This window comes from Entelurus aequoreus, linkage group LG10 (assembly GCF_033978785.1).
Source record: "Entelurus aequoreus isolate RoL-2023_Sb linkage group LG10, RoL_Eaeq_v1.1, whole genome shotgun sequence".
Classification (NCBI taxonomy): domain Eukaryota; kingdom Metazoa; phylum Chordata; class Actinopteri; order Syngnathiformes; family Syngnathidae; genus Entelurus; species Entelurus aequoreus.
The window spans coordinates 38,179,264-38,199,254 of NC_084740.1; the positions used below are offsets into that span (position 1 = coordinate 38,179,264).

Below are 19,991 nucleotides of genomic sequence, written 5' to 3' on the forward strand. Positions count from 1 at the left end.
ATGTAGTAACAGACACCATAATAATATGTAATATGTACAATATATACACTGCAAGTATATATATAATGTCTTAACAGACACCTTTATAACAATATGTAATATGTACAATATACACACTGCAAGTATATATATAATGTAGTAAAAAACACCTTCATAACAATATGTAATATGTACAATATACACACTGCAAGTATATATATAATGTAGTAACAGACACCTTCATAACAATATGTAATATGTACAATATACACACTGCAAGTATATATATAATGTAGTAACAGACACCTTCATAACAATATGTAATATGTACAATATACACACTGCAAGTATATATATAATGTAGTAACAGACACCTTCATAACAATATGTAATATGTACAATATATACACTGCAAGTATATATATCATGTAGTAACAGACACCTTCATAACAATATGTAATATGTACAATATACACACTGCAAGTATATATATCATGTAGTAACAGACACCATAATAATATGTAATATGTACAATATATACACTGCAAGTATATATATAATGTCTTAACAGACACCTTCATAACAATATGTAATATGTACAATATACACACTGCAAGTATATATATAATGTAGTAACAAACACCTTCATAACAATATGTAATATGTACAATATACACACTGCAAGTATATATATAATGTAGTAACAGACACCTTCATAACAATATGTAATATGTACAATATACACACTGCAAGTATATATATAATGTAGTAACAGACACCTTCATAACAATATGTAATATGTACAATATACACACTGCAAGTATATATATAATGTAGTAACAGACACCTTCATAACAATATGTAATATGTACAATATATACACTGCAAGTATATATATCATGTAGTAACAGACACCTTCATAACAGTATGTAAAAAGTACAATATACACACTGCAAGTATATATATCATGTAGTAACAGACACCATAATAATATGTAATATGTACAATATATACACTGCAAGTATATATATAATGTCTTAACAGACACCCTCATAACAATATGTAATATGTACAATATACACACTGCAAGTATATATATCATGTAGTAACAGACACCATAACAATATGTAATATGTACAATATATACACTGCAAGTATATATATAATGTAGTAACAGACACCTTCATAACAATATGTAATATGTACAATATACACACTGCAAGTATATATATAATGTAGTAACAGACACCTTCATAACAATATGTAATATGTACAATATACACATTGCAAGTATATATATAATGTAGTAACAGACACCTTCATAACAATATGTAATATGTACAATGTATACACTGCAAGTATATATATCATGTAATTACAGACACCTTCATAACAATATGTAATATGTACAATATACACACTGCAAGTATATATATCATGTAGTAACAGACACCATAATAATATGTAATATGTACAATATATACACTGCAAGTATATATATAATGTCTTAACAGACACCTTCATAACAATATGTAATATGTACAATATATACACTGCAAGTATATATATAATGTAGTAACAGACACCTTGATAACAATATGTAATATGTACAATATACACACTGCAAGTATATATATAATGTAGTAACAGACACCTTCATAACAATATGTAATATGTACAATATATACACTGCAAGTATATATATATCATGTAATAACAGACACCTTCATAACAATATGTAATACGTACAATATACACACTGCAAGTATATATATCATGTAGTAACAGACACCATAATAATATGTAATATGTACAATATATACACTGCAAGTATATATATAATGTCTTAACAGACACCTTCATAACAATATGTAATATGTACAATATACACACTGCAAGTATATATATAATGTAGTAACAAACACTTTCATAACAATATGTAATATGTACAATATACACACTGCAAGTATATATATAATGTAGTAACAGACACCTTCATAACAATATGTAATATGTACAATATACACACTGCAAGTATATATATAATGTAGTAACAGACACCTTCATAACAATATGTAATATGTACAATATACACACTGCAAGTATATATATAATGTAGTAACAGACACCTTCATAACAATATGTAATATGTACAATATATACACTGCAAGTATATATATAATGTAGTAACAGACACCATAATAATATGTAATATGTACAATATATACACTGCAAGTATATATATAATGTCTTAACAGACACCCTCATAACAATATGTAATATGTACAATATACACACTGCAAGTATATATATCATGTAGTAACAGACACCATAACAATATGTAATATGTACAATATATACACTGCAAGTATATATATAATGTAGTAACAGACACCTTCATAACAATATGTAATATGTACAATATACACACTGCAAGTATATATATAATGTAGTAACAGACACCTTCATAACAATATGTAATATGTACAATATACACATTGCAAGTATATATATAATGTAGTAACAGACACCTTCATAACAATATGTAATATGTACAATGTATACACTGCAAGTATATATATCATGTAATTACAGACACCTTCATAACAATATGTAATATGTACAATATACACACTGCAAGTATATATATCATGTAGTAACAGACACAATAATAATATGTAATATGTACAATATATACACTGCAAGTATATATATAATGTCTTAACAGACACCTTCATAACAATATGTAATATGTACAATATATACACTGCAAGTATATATATAATGTAGTAACAGACACCTTGATAACAATATGTAATATGTACAATATACACACTGCAAGTATATATATAATGTAGTAACAGACACCTTCATAACAATATGTAATATGTACAATATATACACTGCAAGTATATATAACATGTAATAACAGACACCTTCATAACAATATGTAATACGTACAATATACACACTGCAAGTATATATATCATGTAGTAACAGACACCATAATAATATGTAATATGTACAATATATACACTGCAAGTATATATATAATGTCTTAACAGACACCTTCATAACAATATGTAATATGTACAATATACACACTGCAAGTATATATATAATGTAGTAACAAACACTTTCATAACAATATGTAATATGTACAATATACACACTGCAAGTATATATATAATGTAGTAACAGACACCTTCATAACAATATGTAATATGTACAATATACACACTGCAAGTATATATATAATGTAGTAACAGACACCTTCATAACAATATGTAATATGTACAATATACACACTGCAAGTATATATATAATGTAGTAACAGACACCTTCATAACAATATGTAATATGTACAATATATACACTGCAAGTATATATATCATGTAGTAACAGACACCTTCATAACAATATGTAATATGTACAATATACACACTGCAAGTATATATATAATGTAGTAACAGACACCTTCATAACAGTATGTAATATGTACAATATATACACTGCAAGTATATATATCATGTAATAACAGACACCTTCATAACAATATGTAATATGTACAATATACACACTGCAAGTATATATATCATGTAGTAACAGACACCATAATAATATGTAATATGTACAATATATACACTGCAAGTATTTATATAATGTCTTAACAGACACCTTCATAACAATATGTAATATGTACAATATACACACTGCAAGTATATATATAATGTAGTAACAGACACCTTCATAACAATATGTAATATGTACAATATACACACTGCAAGTATATATATAATGTAGTAACAGACACCTTCATAACAATATGTAATATGTACAATATATACACTGCAAGTATATATATCATGTAGTAACAGACACCTTCATAACAATATGTAATATGTACAATATACACACTGCAAGTATATATATAATGTAGTAACAGACACCTTCATAACAGTATGTAATATGTACAATATATACACTGCAAGTATATATATCATGTAATAACAGACACCTTCATAACAATATGTAATATGTACAATATACACACTGCAAGTATATATATCATGTAGTAACAGACACCATAATAATATGTAATATGTACAATATATACACTGCAAGTATTTATATAATGTCTTAACAGACACCTTCATAACAATATGTAATATGTACAATATACACACTGCAAGTATATATATAATGTAGTAACAGACACCTTCATAACAATATGTAATATGTACAATATACACACTGCAAGTATATATATAATGTAGTAACAGACACCTTCATAACAATATGTAATATGTACAATATACACACTGCAAGTATATATATAATGTAGTAACAGACACCTTCATAACAATATGTAATATGTACAATATATACACTGCAAGTATATATATCATGTAGTAACAGACACCTTCATAACAGTATGTAAAAAGTACAATATACACACTGCAAGTATATATATCATGTAGTAACAGACACCATAATAATATGTAATATGTACAATATATACACTGCAAGTATATATATAATGTCTTAACAGACACCCTCATAACAATATGTAATATGTACAATATACACACTGCAAGTATATATATCATGTAGTAACAGACACCATAACAATATGTAATATGTACAATATATACACTGCAAGTATATATATAATGTAGTAACAGACACCTTCATAACAATATGTAATATGTACAATATACACACTGCAAGTATATATATAATGTAGTAACAGACACCTTCATAACAATATGTAATATGTACAATATACACATTGCAAGTATATATATAATGTAGTAACAGACACCTTCATAACAATATGTAATATGTACAATGTATACACTGCAAGTATATATATCATGTAATTACAGACACCTTCATAACAATATGTAATATGTACAATATACACACTGCAAGTATATATATCATGTAGTAACAGACACCATAATAATATGTAATATGTACAATATATACACTGCAAGTATATATATAATGTCTTAACAGACACCTTCATAACAATATGTAATATGTACAATATATACACTGCAAGTATATATATAATGTAGTAACAGACACCTTGATAACAATATGTAATATGTACAATATACACACTGCAAGTATATATATAATGTAGTAACAGACACCTTCATAACAATATGTAATATGTACAATATATACACTGCAAGTATATATATATCATGTAATAACAGACACCTTCATAACAATATGTAATACGTACAATATACACACTGCAAGTATATATATCATGTAGTAACAGACACCATAATAATATGTAATATGTACAATATATACACTGCAAGTATATATATAATGTCTTAACAGACACCTTCATAACAATATGTAATATGTACAATATACACACTGCAAGTATATATATAATGTAGTAACAAACACTTTCATAACAATATGTAATATGTACAATATACACACTGCAAGTATATATATAATGTAGTAACAGACACCTTCATAACAATATGTAATATGTACAATATACACACTGCAAGTATATATATAATGTAGTAACAGACACCTTCATAACAATATGTAATATGTACAATATACACACTGCAAGTATATATATAATGTAGTAACAGACACCTTCATAACAATATGTAATATGTACAATATATACACTGCAAGTATATATATAATGTAGTAACAGACACCATAATAATATGTAATATGTACAATATATACACTGCAAGTATATATATAATGTCTTAACAGACACCCTCATAACAATATGTAATATGTACAATATACACACTGCAAGTATATATATCATGTAGTAACAGACACCATAACAATATGTAATATGTACAATATATACACTGCAAGTATATATATAATGTAGTAACAGACACCTTCATAACAATATGTAATATGTACAATATACACACTGCAAGTATATATATAATGTAGTAACAGACACCTTCATAACAATATGTAATATGTACAATATACACATTGCAAGTATATATATAATGTAGTAACAGACACCTTCATAACAATATGTAATATGTACAATGTATACACTGCAAGTATATATATCATGTAATTACAGACACCTTCATAACAATATGTAATATGTACAATATACACACTGCAAGTATATATATCATGTAGTAACAGACACAATAATAATATGTAATATGTACAATATATACACTGCAAGTATATATATAATGTCTTAACAGACACCTTCATAACAATATGTAATATGTACAATATATACACTGCAAGTATATATATAATGTAGTAACAGACACCTTGATAACAATATGTAATATGTACAATATACACACTGCAAGTATATATATAATGTAGTAACAGACACCTTCATAACAATATGTAATATGTACAATATATACACTGCAAGTATATATAACATGTAATAACAGACACCTTCATAACAATATGTAATACGTACAATATACACACTGCAAGTATATATATCATGTAGTAACAGACACCATAATAATATGTAATATGTACAATATATACACTGCAAGTATATATATAATGTCTTAACAGACACCTTCATAACAATATGTAATATGTACAATATACACACTGCAAGTATATATATAATGTAGTAACAAACACTTTCATAACAATATGTAATATGTACAATATACACACTGCAAGTATATATATAATGTAGTAACAGACACCTTCATAACAATATGTAATATGTACAATATACACACTGCAAGTATATATATAATGTAGTAACAGACACCTTCATAACAATATGTAATATGTACAATATACACACTGCAAGTATATATATAATGTAGTAACAGACACCTTCATAACAATATGTAATATGTACAATATATACACTGCAAGTATATATATCATGTAGTAACAGACACCTTCATAACAATATGTAATATGTACAATATACACACTGCAAGTATATATATAATGTAGTAACAGACACCTTCATAACAGTATGTAATATGTACAATATATACACTGCAAGTATATATATCATGTAATAACAGACACCTTCATAACAATATGTAATATGTACAATATACACACTGCAAGTATATATATCATGTAGTAACAGACACCATAATAATATGTAATATGTACAATATATACACTGCAAGTATTTATATAATGTCTTAACAGACACCTTCATAACAATATGTAATATGTACAATATACACACTGCAAGTATATATATAATGTAGTAACAGACACCTTCATAACAATATGTAATATGTACAATATACACACTGCAAGTATATATATAATGTAGTAACAGACACCTTCATAACAATATGTAATATGTACAATATATACACTGCAAGTATATATATCATGTAGTAACAGACACCTTCATAACAATATGTAATATGTACAATATACACACTGCAAGTATATATATAATGTAGTAACAGACACCTTCATAACAGTATGTAATATGTACAATATATACACTGCAAGTATATATATCATGTAATAACAGACACCTTCATAACAATATGTAATATGTACAATATACACACTGCAAGTATATATATCATGTAGTAACAGACACCATAATAATATGTAATATGTACAATATATACACTGCAAGTATTTATATAATGTCTTAACAGACACCTTCATAACAATATGTAATATGTACAATATACACACTGCAAGTATATATATAATGTAGTAACAGACACCTTCATAACAATATGTAATATGTACAATATACACACTGCAAGTATATATATAGTGTAGTAACAGACACCTTCATAACAATATGTAATATGTACAATATACACACTGCAAGTATATATATAATGTAGTAACAGACACCTTCATAACAATATGCAATATGTACAATATAGACACTGCAAGTATATATATAATGTAGTAACAGACACCATAATAATATGTAATATGTACAATATATACACTGCAAGTATATATATAATGTAGTAACAGACACCTTCATAACAATATGTAATATGTACAATATACACACTGCAAGTATATATATAATGTAGTAACAGACACCTTCATAACAATATGTAATATGTACAATATATACACTGCAAGTATATATATCATGTAGTAACAGACACCTTCATAACAATATGTAATATGTACAATATACACACTGCAAGTATATATATCATGTAGTAACAGACACCATAATAATATGTAATATGTACAATATATACACTGCAAGTATATATATAATGTCTTAACAGACACCTTCATAACAATATGTAATATTTACAATATACACACTGCAAGTATATATATAATGTAGTAACAGACACATTCATAACAATATGTAATATGTACAATATACACACTGCAAGTATATATATAATGTAGTAACAGACACCTTCATAACAATATGTAATATGTACAATATATACACTGCAAGTATATATATCATGTAGTAACAGACACCTTCATAACAATGTGTAATATGTACAATATACACACTGCAAGTATAAATATCATGTAGTAACAGACACCATAATAATATGTAATATGTACAATATATTCACTGCAAGTATATATATAATGTCTTAACAGACACCTTTATAACAATATGTAATATGTACAATATACACACTGCAAGTATATATATAATGTAGTAACAGACACCTTCATAACAATATGTAATATGTACAATATACACACTGCAAGTATATATATAATGTAGTAACAGACACCTTCATAACAATATGTAATATGTACAATATACACACTGCAAGTATATATATAATGTAGTAACAGACACCTTCATAACAATATGTAATATGTACAATATACACACTGCAAGTATATATATAATGTAGTAACAGACACCTTCATAACAATATGTAATATGTACAATATATACACTGCAAGTATATATATCATGTAGTAACAGACACCTTCATAACAATATGTAATATGTACAATATACACACTGCAAGTATATATATCATGTAGTAACAGACACCATAATAATATGTAATATGTACAATATATACACTGCAAGTATATATATAATGTCTTAACAGACACCTTCATAACAATATGTAATATGTACAATATACACACTGCAAGTATATATATAATGTAGTAACAAACACCTTCATAACAATATGTAATACGTACAATATACACACTGCAAGTATATATATAATGTAGTAACAGACACCTTCATAACAATATGTAATATGTACAATATACACACTGCAAGTATATATATAATGTAGTAACAGACACCTTCATAACAATATGTAATATGTAAGATATACACACTGCAAGTATATATATAATGTAGTAACAGACACCTTCATAACAATATGTAATATGTACAATATATACACTGCAAGTATATATATCATGTAGTAACAGACACCTTCATAACAGTATGTAAAAAGTACAATATACACACTGCAAGTATATATATCATGTAGTAACAGACACCATAATAATATGTAATATGTACAATATATACACTGCAAGTATATATATAATGTCTTAACAGACACCCTCATAACAATATGTAATATGTACAATATACACACTGCAAGTATATATATCATGTAGTAACAGACACCATAACAATATGTAATATGTACAATATATACACTGCAAGTATATATATAATGTAGTAACAGACACCTTCATAACAATATGTAATATGTACAATATACACACTGCAAGTATATATATAATGTAGTAACAGACACCTTCATAACAATATGTAATATGTACAATATACACACTGCAAGTATATATATAATGTAGTAACAGACACCTTCATAACAATATGTAATATGTACAATATATACACTGCAAGTATATATATCATGTAGTAACAGACACCTTCATAACAATATGTAATATGTACAATATACACACTGCAAGTATATATATTATGTAGTAACAGACACCATAATAATATGTAATATGTACAATATATACACTGCAAGTATATATATAATGTCTTAACAGACACCTTCATAACAATATGTAATATGTACAATATATACACTGCAAGTATATATATAATGTAGTAACAGACACCTTCATAACAATATGTAATATGTACAATATACACACTGCAAGTATATATATAATGTAGTAACAGACACCTTCATAACAATATGTAATATGTACAATATATACACTGCAAGTATATATATCATGTAATAACAGACACCTTCATAACAATATGTAATATGTACAATATACACACTGCAAGTATATATATCATGTAGTAACAGACACCATAATAATATGTAATATGTACAATATATACACTGCAAGTATATATATAATGTCTTAACAGACACCTTCATAACAATATGTAATATGTACAATATACACACTGCAAGTATATATATAATGTAGTAACAGACACCTTCATAACAATATGTAATATGTACAATATATACACTGCAAGTATATATATCATGTAGTAACAGACACCTTCATAACAATATGTAATATGTACAATATACACACTGCAAGTATATATATCATGTAGTAACAGACACCATAATAATATGTAATATGTACAATATATACACTGCAAGTATATATATAATGTCTTAACAGACACCTTCATAACAATATGTAATATGTACAATATATACACTGCAAGTATATATATAATGTAGTAACAGACACCTTCATAACAATATGTAATATGTACAATATACACACTGCAAGTATATATATAATGTAGTAACAGACACCTTCATAACAATATGTAATATGTACAATATATACACTGCAAGTATATATATCATGTAATAACAGACACCTTCATAACAATATGTAATATGTACAATATACACACTGCAAGTATATATATCATGTAGTAACAGACACCATAATAATATGTAATATGTACAATATATACACTGCAAGTATATATATAATGTCTTAACAGACACCTTCATAACAATATGTAATATGTACAATATACACACTGCAAGTATATATATAATGTAGTAACAAACACTTTCATAACAATATGTAATATGTACAATATACACACTGCAAGTATATATATAATGTAGTAACAGACACCTTCATAACAATATGTAATATGTACAATATACACATTGCAAGTATATATATAATGTAGTAACAGACACCTTCATAACAATATGTAATATGTACAATATACACACTGCAAGTATATATATAATGTAGTAACAGACACCTTCATAACAATATGTAATATGTACAATATATACACTGCAAGTATATATATCATGTAGTAACAGACACCTTCATAACAATATGTAATATGTACAATATACACACTGCAAGTATATATATAAAATGTAGTAACAGACACCTTCATAACAATATGTAATATGTACAATATATACACTGCAAGTATATATATCATGTAATGACAGACACCTTCATAACAATATGTAATATGTACAATATACACACTGCAAGTATATATATCATGTAGTAACAGACACCATAATAATATGTAATATGTACAATATATACACTGCAAGTATATATATAATGTCTTAACAGACACCTTCATAACAATATGTAATATGTACAATATACACACTGCAAGTATATATATAATGTAGTAACAAACACTTTCATAACAATATGTAATATGTACAATATACACACTGCAAGTACATATATAATGTAGTAACAGACACCTTCATAACAATATGTAATATGTACAATATACACACTGCAAGTATATATATAATGTAGTAACAAACACTTTCATAACAATATGTAATATGTACAATATACACACTGCAAGTACATATATAATGTAGTAACAGACACCTTCATAACAATATGTAATATGTACAATATACACACTGCAAGTATATATATATAATGTAGTAACAGACACCTTCATAACAATATGTAATATGTACAATATATACACTGCAAGTAAGTAAGTATATTGAAATACCCTCTTTAGAGCTAAAGTCTACCCAAACGACCACTTTGCTCCTGCCAAAAATTGATTTCAAGTAATATTTTGATACTGACACATCTCATCTCTGCATATTTTACTAGAATACCCTTATGAGCAGGGGTCCCCAAACTACGGCCCGCGGGCTGGATCCGGCCCCCCAGCATCCAAAATCCGGCCCACAGGAAGTCCCAAGTTTAAAAAAAAAGTGTTTTAATTTTTAATTAATTTATTTATTTTTTTAATTTTATCTTTCCTTTTTAATCCATTTCATACCGCTTGTTACTCTCGATGTCTCCTAGCCGCTCAGGCAAATCATATTGTCTAAAAATGAATTTTCCCATCGATAACGTGACAATGTTAAATGTTGATGAACATCAATGTTAATTGATGTTAAATGACAAAACGGATTAACTCGCTGGAATATAAAGACAATGTATGTATGTATATATATATATATATATATATATATATATATATATATATATATATATATATATATATATATATATATATATATATATATATATATATATATATATATATATATATATATATATATAGCCCGGCACCCGGCCAAAGTTTGGGGACCCCTGCTTATGAGCATTACATGTATCAAAAATTAAGTTTCTACTGTACTGTTTACTTGTTGAAATACCCTTTACAAAGCTAAAATCTGCCCAAACGGCCACTTTGCTGCTGCCAAAAATGTATTCCAGATAATATTAATAATAATAACAAAATGTCAAAGTATTTCTCTAAAAAAAACAATGTTATACATTCTGAAAATGTAAACGATAGCAAGAATGTACCTACAAATTTCAGAAAATTTCACTAGCAAACACTTGGTTTAAAACTGTCACTGAACGTCTTAGTGTGATGTCATTCTGTGCCATACAAATGGTACACAGCTCCAGTATGTGCTGAAAGAAAACCCATTTTTTATATTTGTGTAAGGTTTTTCGTTTTCTAATTGGTCAACTTACAACTATTTACAGTGACACACACACACATACATATATACACACATATATGTAAAATACAAGTAGTTACCCAGTGTGTGTTTCCTTCTTCCTCTCCGCAGAAGTGACAGAGGTTAGTCAAATCATCTACAAATGCATGCAATAATAAAGGTTTGTTTGAAATGACTGTCATGTATTGTTTCTGTAAATAGCAATTCAGTAAATATATGAACCTTGTATTGCAAAATGTGTTTCTAGTCCCTCAAAAAACATGGCACATGTACAGTGTGATATTATGAACTGGAAGAGATACCTGCATTTTCCAAAAGATACACCGCAATGTGTTGTCGTAGGATGTTGACACCTCGTTCGGAACAGTGGAATGTCATGGGCGCACTAGCCAACATGCACTCCGCAAACTGTAAATAGAAAGTAAGGGAGAAAAAGTGTACTATGAAACAGTCTAATACAAGTTTTTTGGCCCGCTTACAATGACAATAACAAAAAATATTGTTTTTCATGAACTGTGTACTTGTAATGTTTGTCTGGGTGGACGTCCTGCTTTGGAAATAATTTGTACCCCTTTCAGACATTGCATTTTGTTCCCAATAAAACATTCACATGTTGCACAATGAGATGTAAGCAGGGGATCATGTGTACATTCCTGCAACTTCCTGTTTGTAAAAAATTTTTTTTTATTAGTATTTATTTAATATACTAACAGCATTTCATGATTAATATTTATAAATTAAGATTCCTAATAAATGGCACTAGAATAAGCACACATTTGATTGATAAATCATAGTGTAAAGACCTGGAATTACACTTTATGTGTGGTGTTGGAGTTGTCCGACTTTTTGTGTGTCTGTAAACGCATCACTGGCTAAGTGCCATAAGTGCATGTGTTGGCGCAAGTGAGACAGAGCGAGCGGCTGCTGTTGATATAACAAAGTTGCTTCTGGTCTGGTTTGTACTGCAGAAAATGACCACTTTTGCTAGATATCATTTTTTTTACAAATGTTTTGGTGATGTGTTTATGGCCGACAATAAAGAGTTTTGCTCAGTAAAGGGATGGATGGAATTCATGTCCTCAAAGCGTCTCGACAGACGTTACAATATTTGAACAATGATGACGAAAACTGTTTTCTCTGTCGTGTCCGTGTGTCGAAAATTGTTATGCGCTTATTTTTTTATTTGATTTTGTGCGTGGCATAGATTTGCCGTGCGCAGAGAACGCTTGAGCAGTGAGCAATTGCACAGGCGCGCACCTTAGAGGGAACGTTGCCTCCAAGAACTGCAACAATATTTTTATTTATCCAAAAAAATCTATTTTTGGCAGCAGCAAAGTGGTCGTTTGGGTAGTTTTTAGCTCTACAAAGGGTATTTCAACAAGTAAACAGTACAGTAGGTATTTGATTTTGATATATGTAATGCCCATAAGGGTATTCCAGTAAAATATGCAGAGATGAGATGTGTCAGTATCAAAATATTACTTGAAAGACATTTTTGGCAGCAGCAAAGTGGCCATTTTGGTAGTTTTTAGCTTTGTAAAGGGTATTTCAACATGTAAACAGTGCAGTAAGTACTTGATTGTGATATATGTAATGCTCACATAATGCATGTGTGACCCATTTAGCACAAAAATAACAATAGAGGCGTGCTTGCTTAGAAGTGTTTCCCTTCTGGCAATTTAGTGACTTCGCTTAGTTTTGACAGACAAGATGGCGGATGTCAGCAGACGACGTCATCGGAAACCTATCTGTAGAGATGTGACGATCGCAAACAAATTGAGTCTATTGAACGGCTCTTTTGAGTGAACTATGGGAACCAATTCCCAGTTGCAAGCAGGAAACTGCAGCATTTGGATTCTCTCTTTTATTCACACACACGCACGCACGCACACACACACACATGTATATATATATATAAATATATATATATATATATATATATATATATATATATATATATATATATATATATATATATATATATATATATATATATATATATATATATATATATATATATATATATATATATATATATATATTATTTATTAATATTATTAAATTGTGTTTATTTTTGAATATATGTATACATATATATATATATTTTTAATGGGGTTCACTTTTTTAGTTCATTGTTCTGATATGTAATAGTTCAATCTTACACACACCAAGTAGGGTAGTGTTTTGTATTCACATTTTTATTTTGTCCTATTTTTTATTCTAGATTTGTGTATCATTTTTACATCCATTTATTGCAAATTACAGTATTCTTACTTTTTGTTTCTCTATATTGTCAAAATGCTCTTGTGCTTCAAAGTTTATGACATTCTATTGTTTTCTATTGTATTCACATCTTTATTACGTCCGACTTTTTATTCTAGTTTTGTTTCTTATTTTTGTATCTATTAATGCGTTTTATTCTTACTTATTTTTTTTGTATATTTTTTTCTGTATTCTTAAAATGCTCTTGTGTTACTAAGTTTTTTACATGAGGGGAAAATGCACTAGTGATGTCACTGTCAAAGCATGGAAATATGACACCACATTAAAGGATGTTTACGGTGAAAACAACACAAATAAAAGTATAAACAATACTTCAGAATTAATCCCACAAATAGAATAATATTTGTGTAAATTTGAATGATTCTGATCCATTTATATCTTATAACTGATACCAGTGATTGTTTTTTTCCTTGTGAGGAAAAAAAACAGTTAAAAAGTCACATCTGCAAATCTTTTGGTTTGTGTCTCTAGTAGCTTTGCACATTTTTAACCTTTAACTTTATTTCAATAAAAAGTACATGTGTAACCGGATGTCTTTTCCTCTGCGTTGTGTGGATTGTTTGGAACACGACCAACACCAAGGATTGCTCAGCTGCACTTTACTGATAATACACAGAATACAATTGTCGTCAATAAATTTTTGCCATCGTTGAGCCCCTCTCCCGTTATCGTAGACAAAAGGGAAGTTACGTACAACAGTGAAATAAACATACTTGATAATACACAGAATACAATTGTCGTCAATAACTTTTTGCCATCGCCGAGCCCCTACACAAATATAATAATGAACAAGAAAGTGAACTGAAGTTCTTAACAAGACAATACATTTTCTGTCGTTGCATGGACGCCTACCTCTCCCGTTATTGTAGACAAAAGGGAAGTTGGAAGGCGTGTCCAACGCATATAAAAAGACAGGTGTCACAGTAATTATTGCAGTAGGAGGGACAACGAGACAATGGTTCCACATTGACAAAACATCGAACAATATTCAGGCATTTACATGTAACTTACACGTTTTGTGTAATTATAACAATAATAAAACATTATAAAATACATTATTTACAAGACATAATTGACCCTGTTACACATGTATAACAAACATGTATCAATAATATATATCTTATTATATATATATATATATATATATATATATATATATATATATATATATATATATATATATATATATATATATATATATATATATATATAGATACACTACCGTTCAAAAGTTTGGGGTCACCCAAACAATTTTGTGGAATAGCCTTCATTTCTGAGAACAAGAATAGACTGTCGAGTTTCAGATGAAAGTTCTCTTTTTCTGGCCATTTTGAGCGTTTAATTGACCCCACAAATGTGATGCTCCAGAAACTCAATCTGCTCAAAGGAAGGTCAGTTTTGTAGCTTCTGTAACGAGCTAAACTGTTTTCAGATGTGTGAACATGATTGCACAAGGGTTTTCTAATCATCAATTAGCCTTCTGAGCCAATGAGCAAACACATTGTACCATTAGAACACTGGAGTGATAGTTGCTGGAAATGGGCCTCTATACACCTATGTAGATATTGCACCAAAAACCAGACATTTGCAGCTAGAATAGTCATTTACCACATTAGCAATGTATAGAGTGTATTTCTTTAAAGTTAAGACTAGTTTAAAGTTATCTTCATTGAAAAGAACAGTGCTTTTCCGTCAAAAATAAGGACATTTCAAGGTGACCCCAAACTTTTGAACGGTAGTGTATATATATCATATATCTTTCACAATAGTAGCAATGTGATCATTAAAATGTATATTCTATGGCAGTGGTCCCCAACCTTTTTGTAACTGCTGACCGGTCAACGCTTGAAAATTTGTCCTATGATATATAATGTAGGAACCAGAAATATTAATAACAGAAAGAAACAACCCTTTTCTGTGAATGAGTGTAAATGGGGGAGTGAGGTTTTTTGGGTTGGTGCACTAATTGTAAGTGTATCTTGTGTTTTTTATGTTGATTTAATAAAAATAAAAAATGTATATATATATATTTTTTTTGTTTTTAATTTCCTGTGCGGCCCAGTACCAATCGATCCACGGACCGGTTGGGGACCACCGTTCTATGGTTGTCAAAGTATTATTATTATTCAAACAACAAAACAAAGTGGAAACCAGCTCTGCACATCCAGAGAGAGAAACATTTCCAATAAGTCAAATTAAAGAACAGCAGATTAAAGACCTGATCAAATATTCTCTATTGAATTCATTTATTTTCAGACAAGGTTAAAATTATATTTATATATATAGTTTTAATTTATAATTGTTTATTATAGAAATTGTTGTCAGCTCCTATCTTTATCATTGAAGTAAGGACTACTCCCCACTAGATGGCGGCACATTTGTCCAAAGCTGTGACGCTTTCCTCATATTAGAAAACCTTGTCAGGTGAATATTTCTTATAACAGATCAGAATCCAGGGACTGTTCAATCACAGAGAGGGGCTAACACACATTTTAACATTGTACATAAGATCAGGGGAGAGCGCGAACGCAGTCCCCCACTATCACAAATTATGCAGTCGAGATTCCCACATTTGGGGAATTCGTAAGGGTCAGCACAGCCGGAGTGCAATGGCTGAGCCTCACCCTAGGTGAACCACCTTCTTGATCATGGTATCTCCCCTGCCAGGTAAGTATGAGTTGTACACGTCTCACGCACACAAGTCATTCACACACACACCATGTTAAGTGATGGTGCACACTAGCAAACACACACACTCAACAAGCCTGCACATGTACAAGAGTCTACTACACAACACTGTTGGATCATTACAATATTATTACTATTTATATTACACTTCAACACAACTATGTGTTCCCATCATGCAATGGGGCTTGTTCTACACGCCTCCACTCCACTGATAGGTCACTGTCCCCCTTCACAACCACTTCCTGTTTCCTAGTATGGGACAGTATACTAATGTTGCTGCCATCTAGTGGTGGGTAGCACATACAACACTGTTTAGGATCTAACTTGAACAACGTTATAACAAGCTATAACACATTTATAGTGGCTAAACAAGCCTAAATCCAATACCGAATATTTGGCAATATCTGAAAAAAACAACAACAAAAAAAACACTTTCCTTTTAATTCGACTGAGTTGTTTTTTTTTCAAGAAGAATGGAAAATAACTCCAGTCTCTAAATGTCCATGACTGCTCGTATCTCGTCTGAAACGAGCTTCAACAAACAAAGTTTGGTTTCATGATGTGGTAAAACTTTCAGATATTGTGTTTTTAAAAACAATGGAAATTGTGTTTCGAGTAAAGAACAACAGCCTTCCAGCTTGTATTCTTAAATTATTTAAATTAAGAGGAGAAAACTATCATTTACGGGGGATATTGATTTTTGAAATATGTAAAGTAAGAACAAATATAAAATACAAATGTATTTCAGTTTTAGGTAGGGATGATACTCGAAACCGTTTTTCCCGGTTGTTCGATAAGAAAAGAACCGAGTCCTCGGACTCGAATCCCTTTTTGAGAACCGGTACCCGTTATCGAGACCACTATAGTAAAGAAAATAGTTGGTTCTTTATTCGAATCCCTCGGAACGAATCCCGTCAAACCAGAAATGCTCCGCGTGACATCACAAGAAATGGCGTCACGTAGCTCAGTCATTAGGCGCAGATAGCGAAAGCAGGAAAAAAATGGACGGGAAAAAAACGCTCCAAGGTGTAATAAAAAGTTAAAGGTTAAAGTACCAATGATTGTCACACACACACTAGGTGTGGTGAAATTTGTCCTCTGCATTTGACCCATCCCCTTGTTCACCCCCTGGGAGGTGAGGGGAGCAGTGGGCAGCAGCGGTGCCGCGCCCGGGAATCATTTTAAAGTTCAAAACAAAAGGTATAATCCAATGAATAACTTTACTGAGAGATTTGAGCAGGGTACAAACACATGAACACTTTTACGACCAACCGGAAACATAGCAACCAGGCTAGCAACGCACCTCGTTTACGGCATCTGTCGCAACATTCTTAAAGTAACAGCAGCACATACATATATGCCATCTCCCTTTTTTAACTTTTGTTTTTATTTCCTTGTAAACAAACAAAATCACACTGTATATGTGTTGTCTGTCTAATTATAAATAATGCAGACGAGGCGTGTTGGCTGAGTTCTTGACGTTTACTTTCACGGGTGACGACATGCAACAACACTTTTCGGGGCTACCACGCATGCTCGTCACTCCCGTTGCATGCTGGGTAATGTAGTTGTTGTATTCCCTAGCTCAGGGGTCGGCAACCCGCGGCTCCGGAGCCGCATGCGGCTCTTTGATCACTCTGATGCGGCTCAGCTTGTCACGGCCAGGGCGCATTGGAATACGGCCAGGGCGCATTCCTCATCTTTGCGCTCTGCTAGTCAAACCTCGGGACACGCCCACGGCCGCGCACATCCAGGGACGCGCTGCCGCGTCTCAGTCCTGCAGCAGCCGCCAGCTGCAATCATTCACCGGCAATCAGCGCACCTGCCTGTAATGAGGGAGCTGCCTTCATAAGCCTGCTCAACCTGCCATCACGCGCGGGGATATAGTCTTCTGTACCGTAAGCCGACACAAGCTTTATACTCTCTCACTCGCTCGCTCGCTCGCTCTCTCTCTCTACGTGTCCACCTGATCTTGAGATGGAACTGGCTGACAACCGACAAAGACATGTGGGTGTCCAAGTTAACAGCGGACCTTGAAGATGTTTCACGCCAGAAGGCTGTTCTTGCTCAGAATCACAAATGGTGTGA

General features: G+C 30.1%; 1 non-coding gene across 1 annotated transcript; it reads right to left on the reverse strand.

Moving 5' to 3' along the window:
• Nucleotides 1-17,726: 17,726 nt before the first annotated feature.
• Nucleotides 17,727-17,890, reverse strand: LOC133659440 (U1 spliceosomal RNA). Its single transcript, XR_009827670.1, has one exon. It is a non-coding gene; the product is annotated as a U1 spliceosomal RNA (small nuclear RNA).
• Between the last annotated feature and the right edge of the window lie 2,101 nt (nt 17,891-19,991).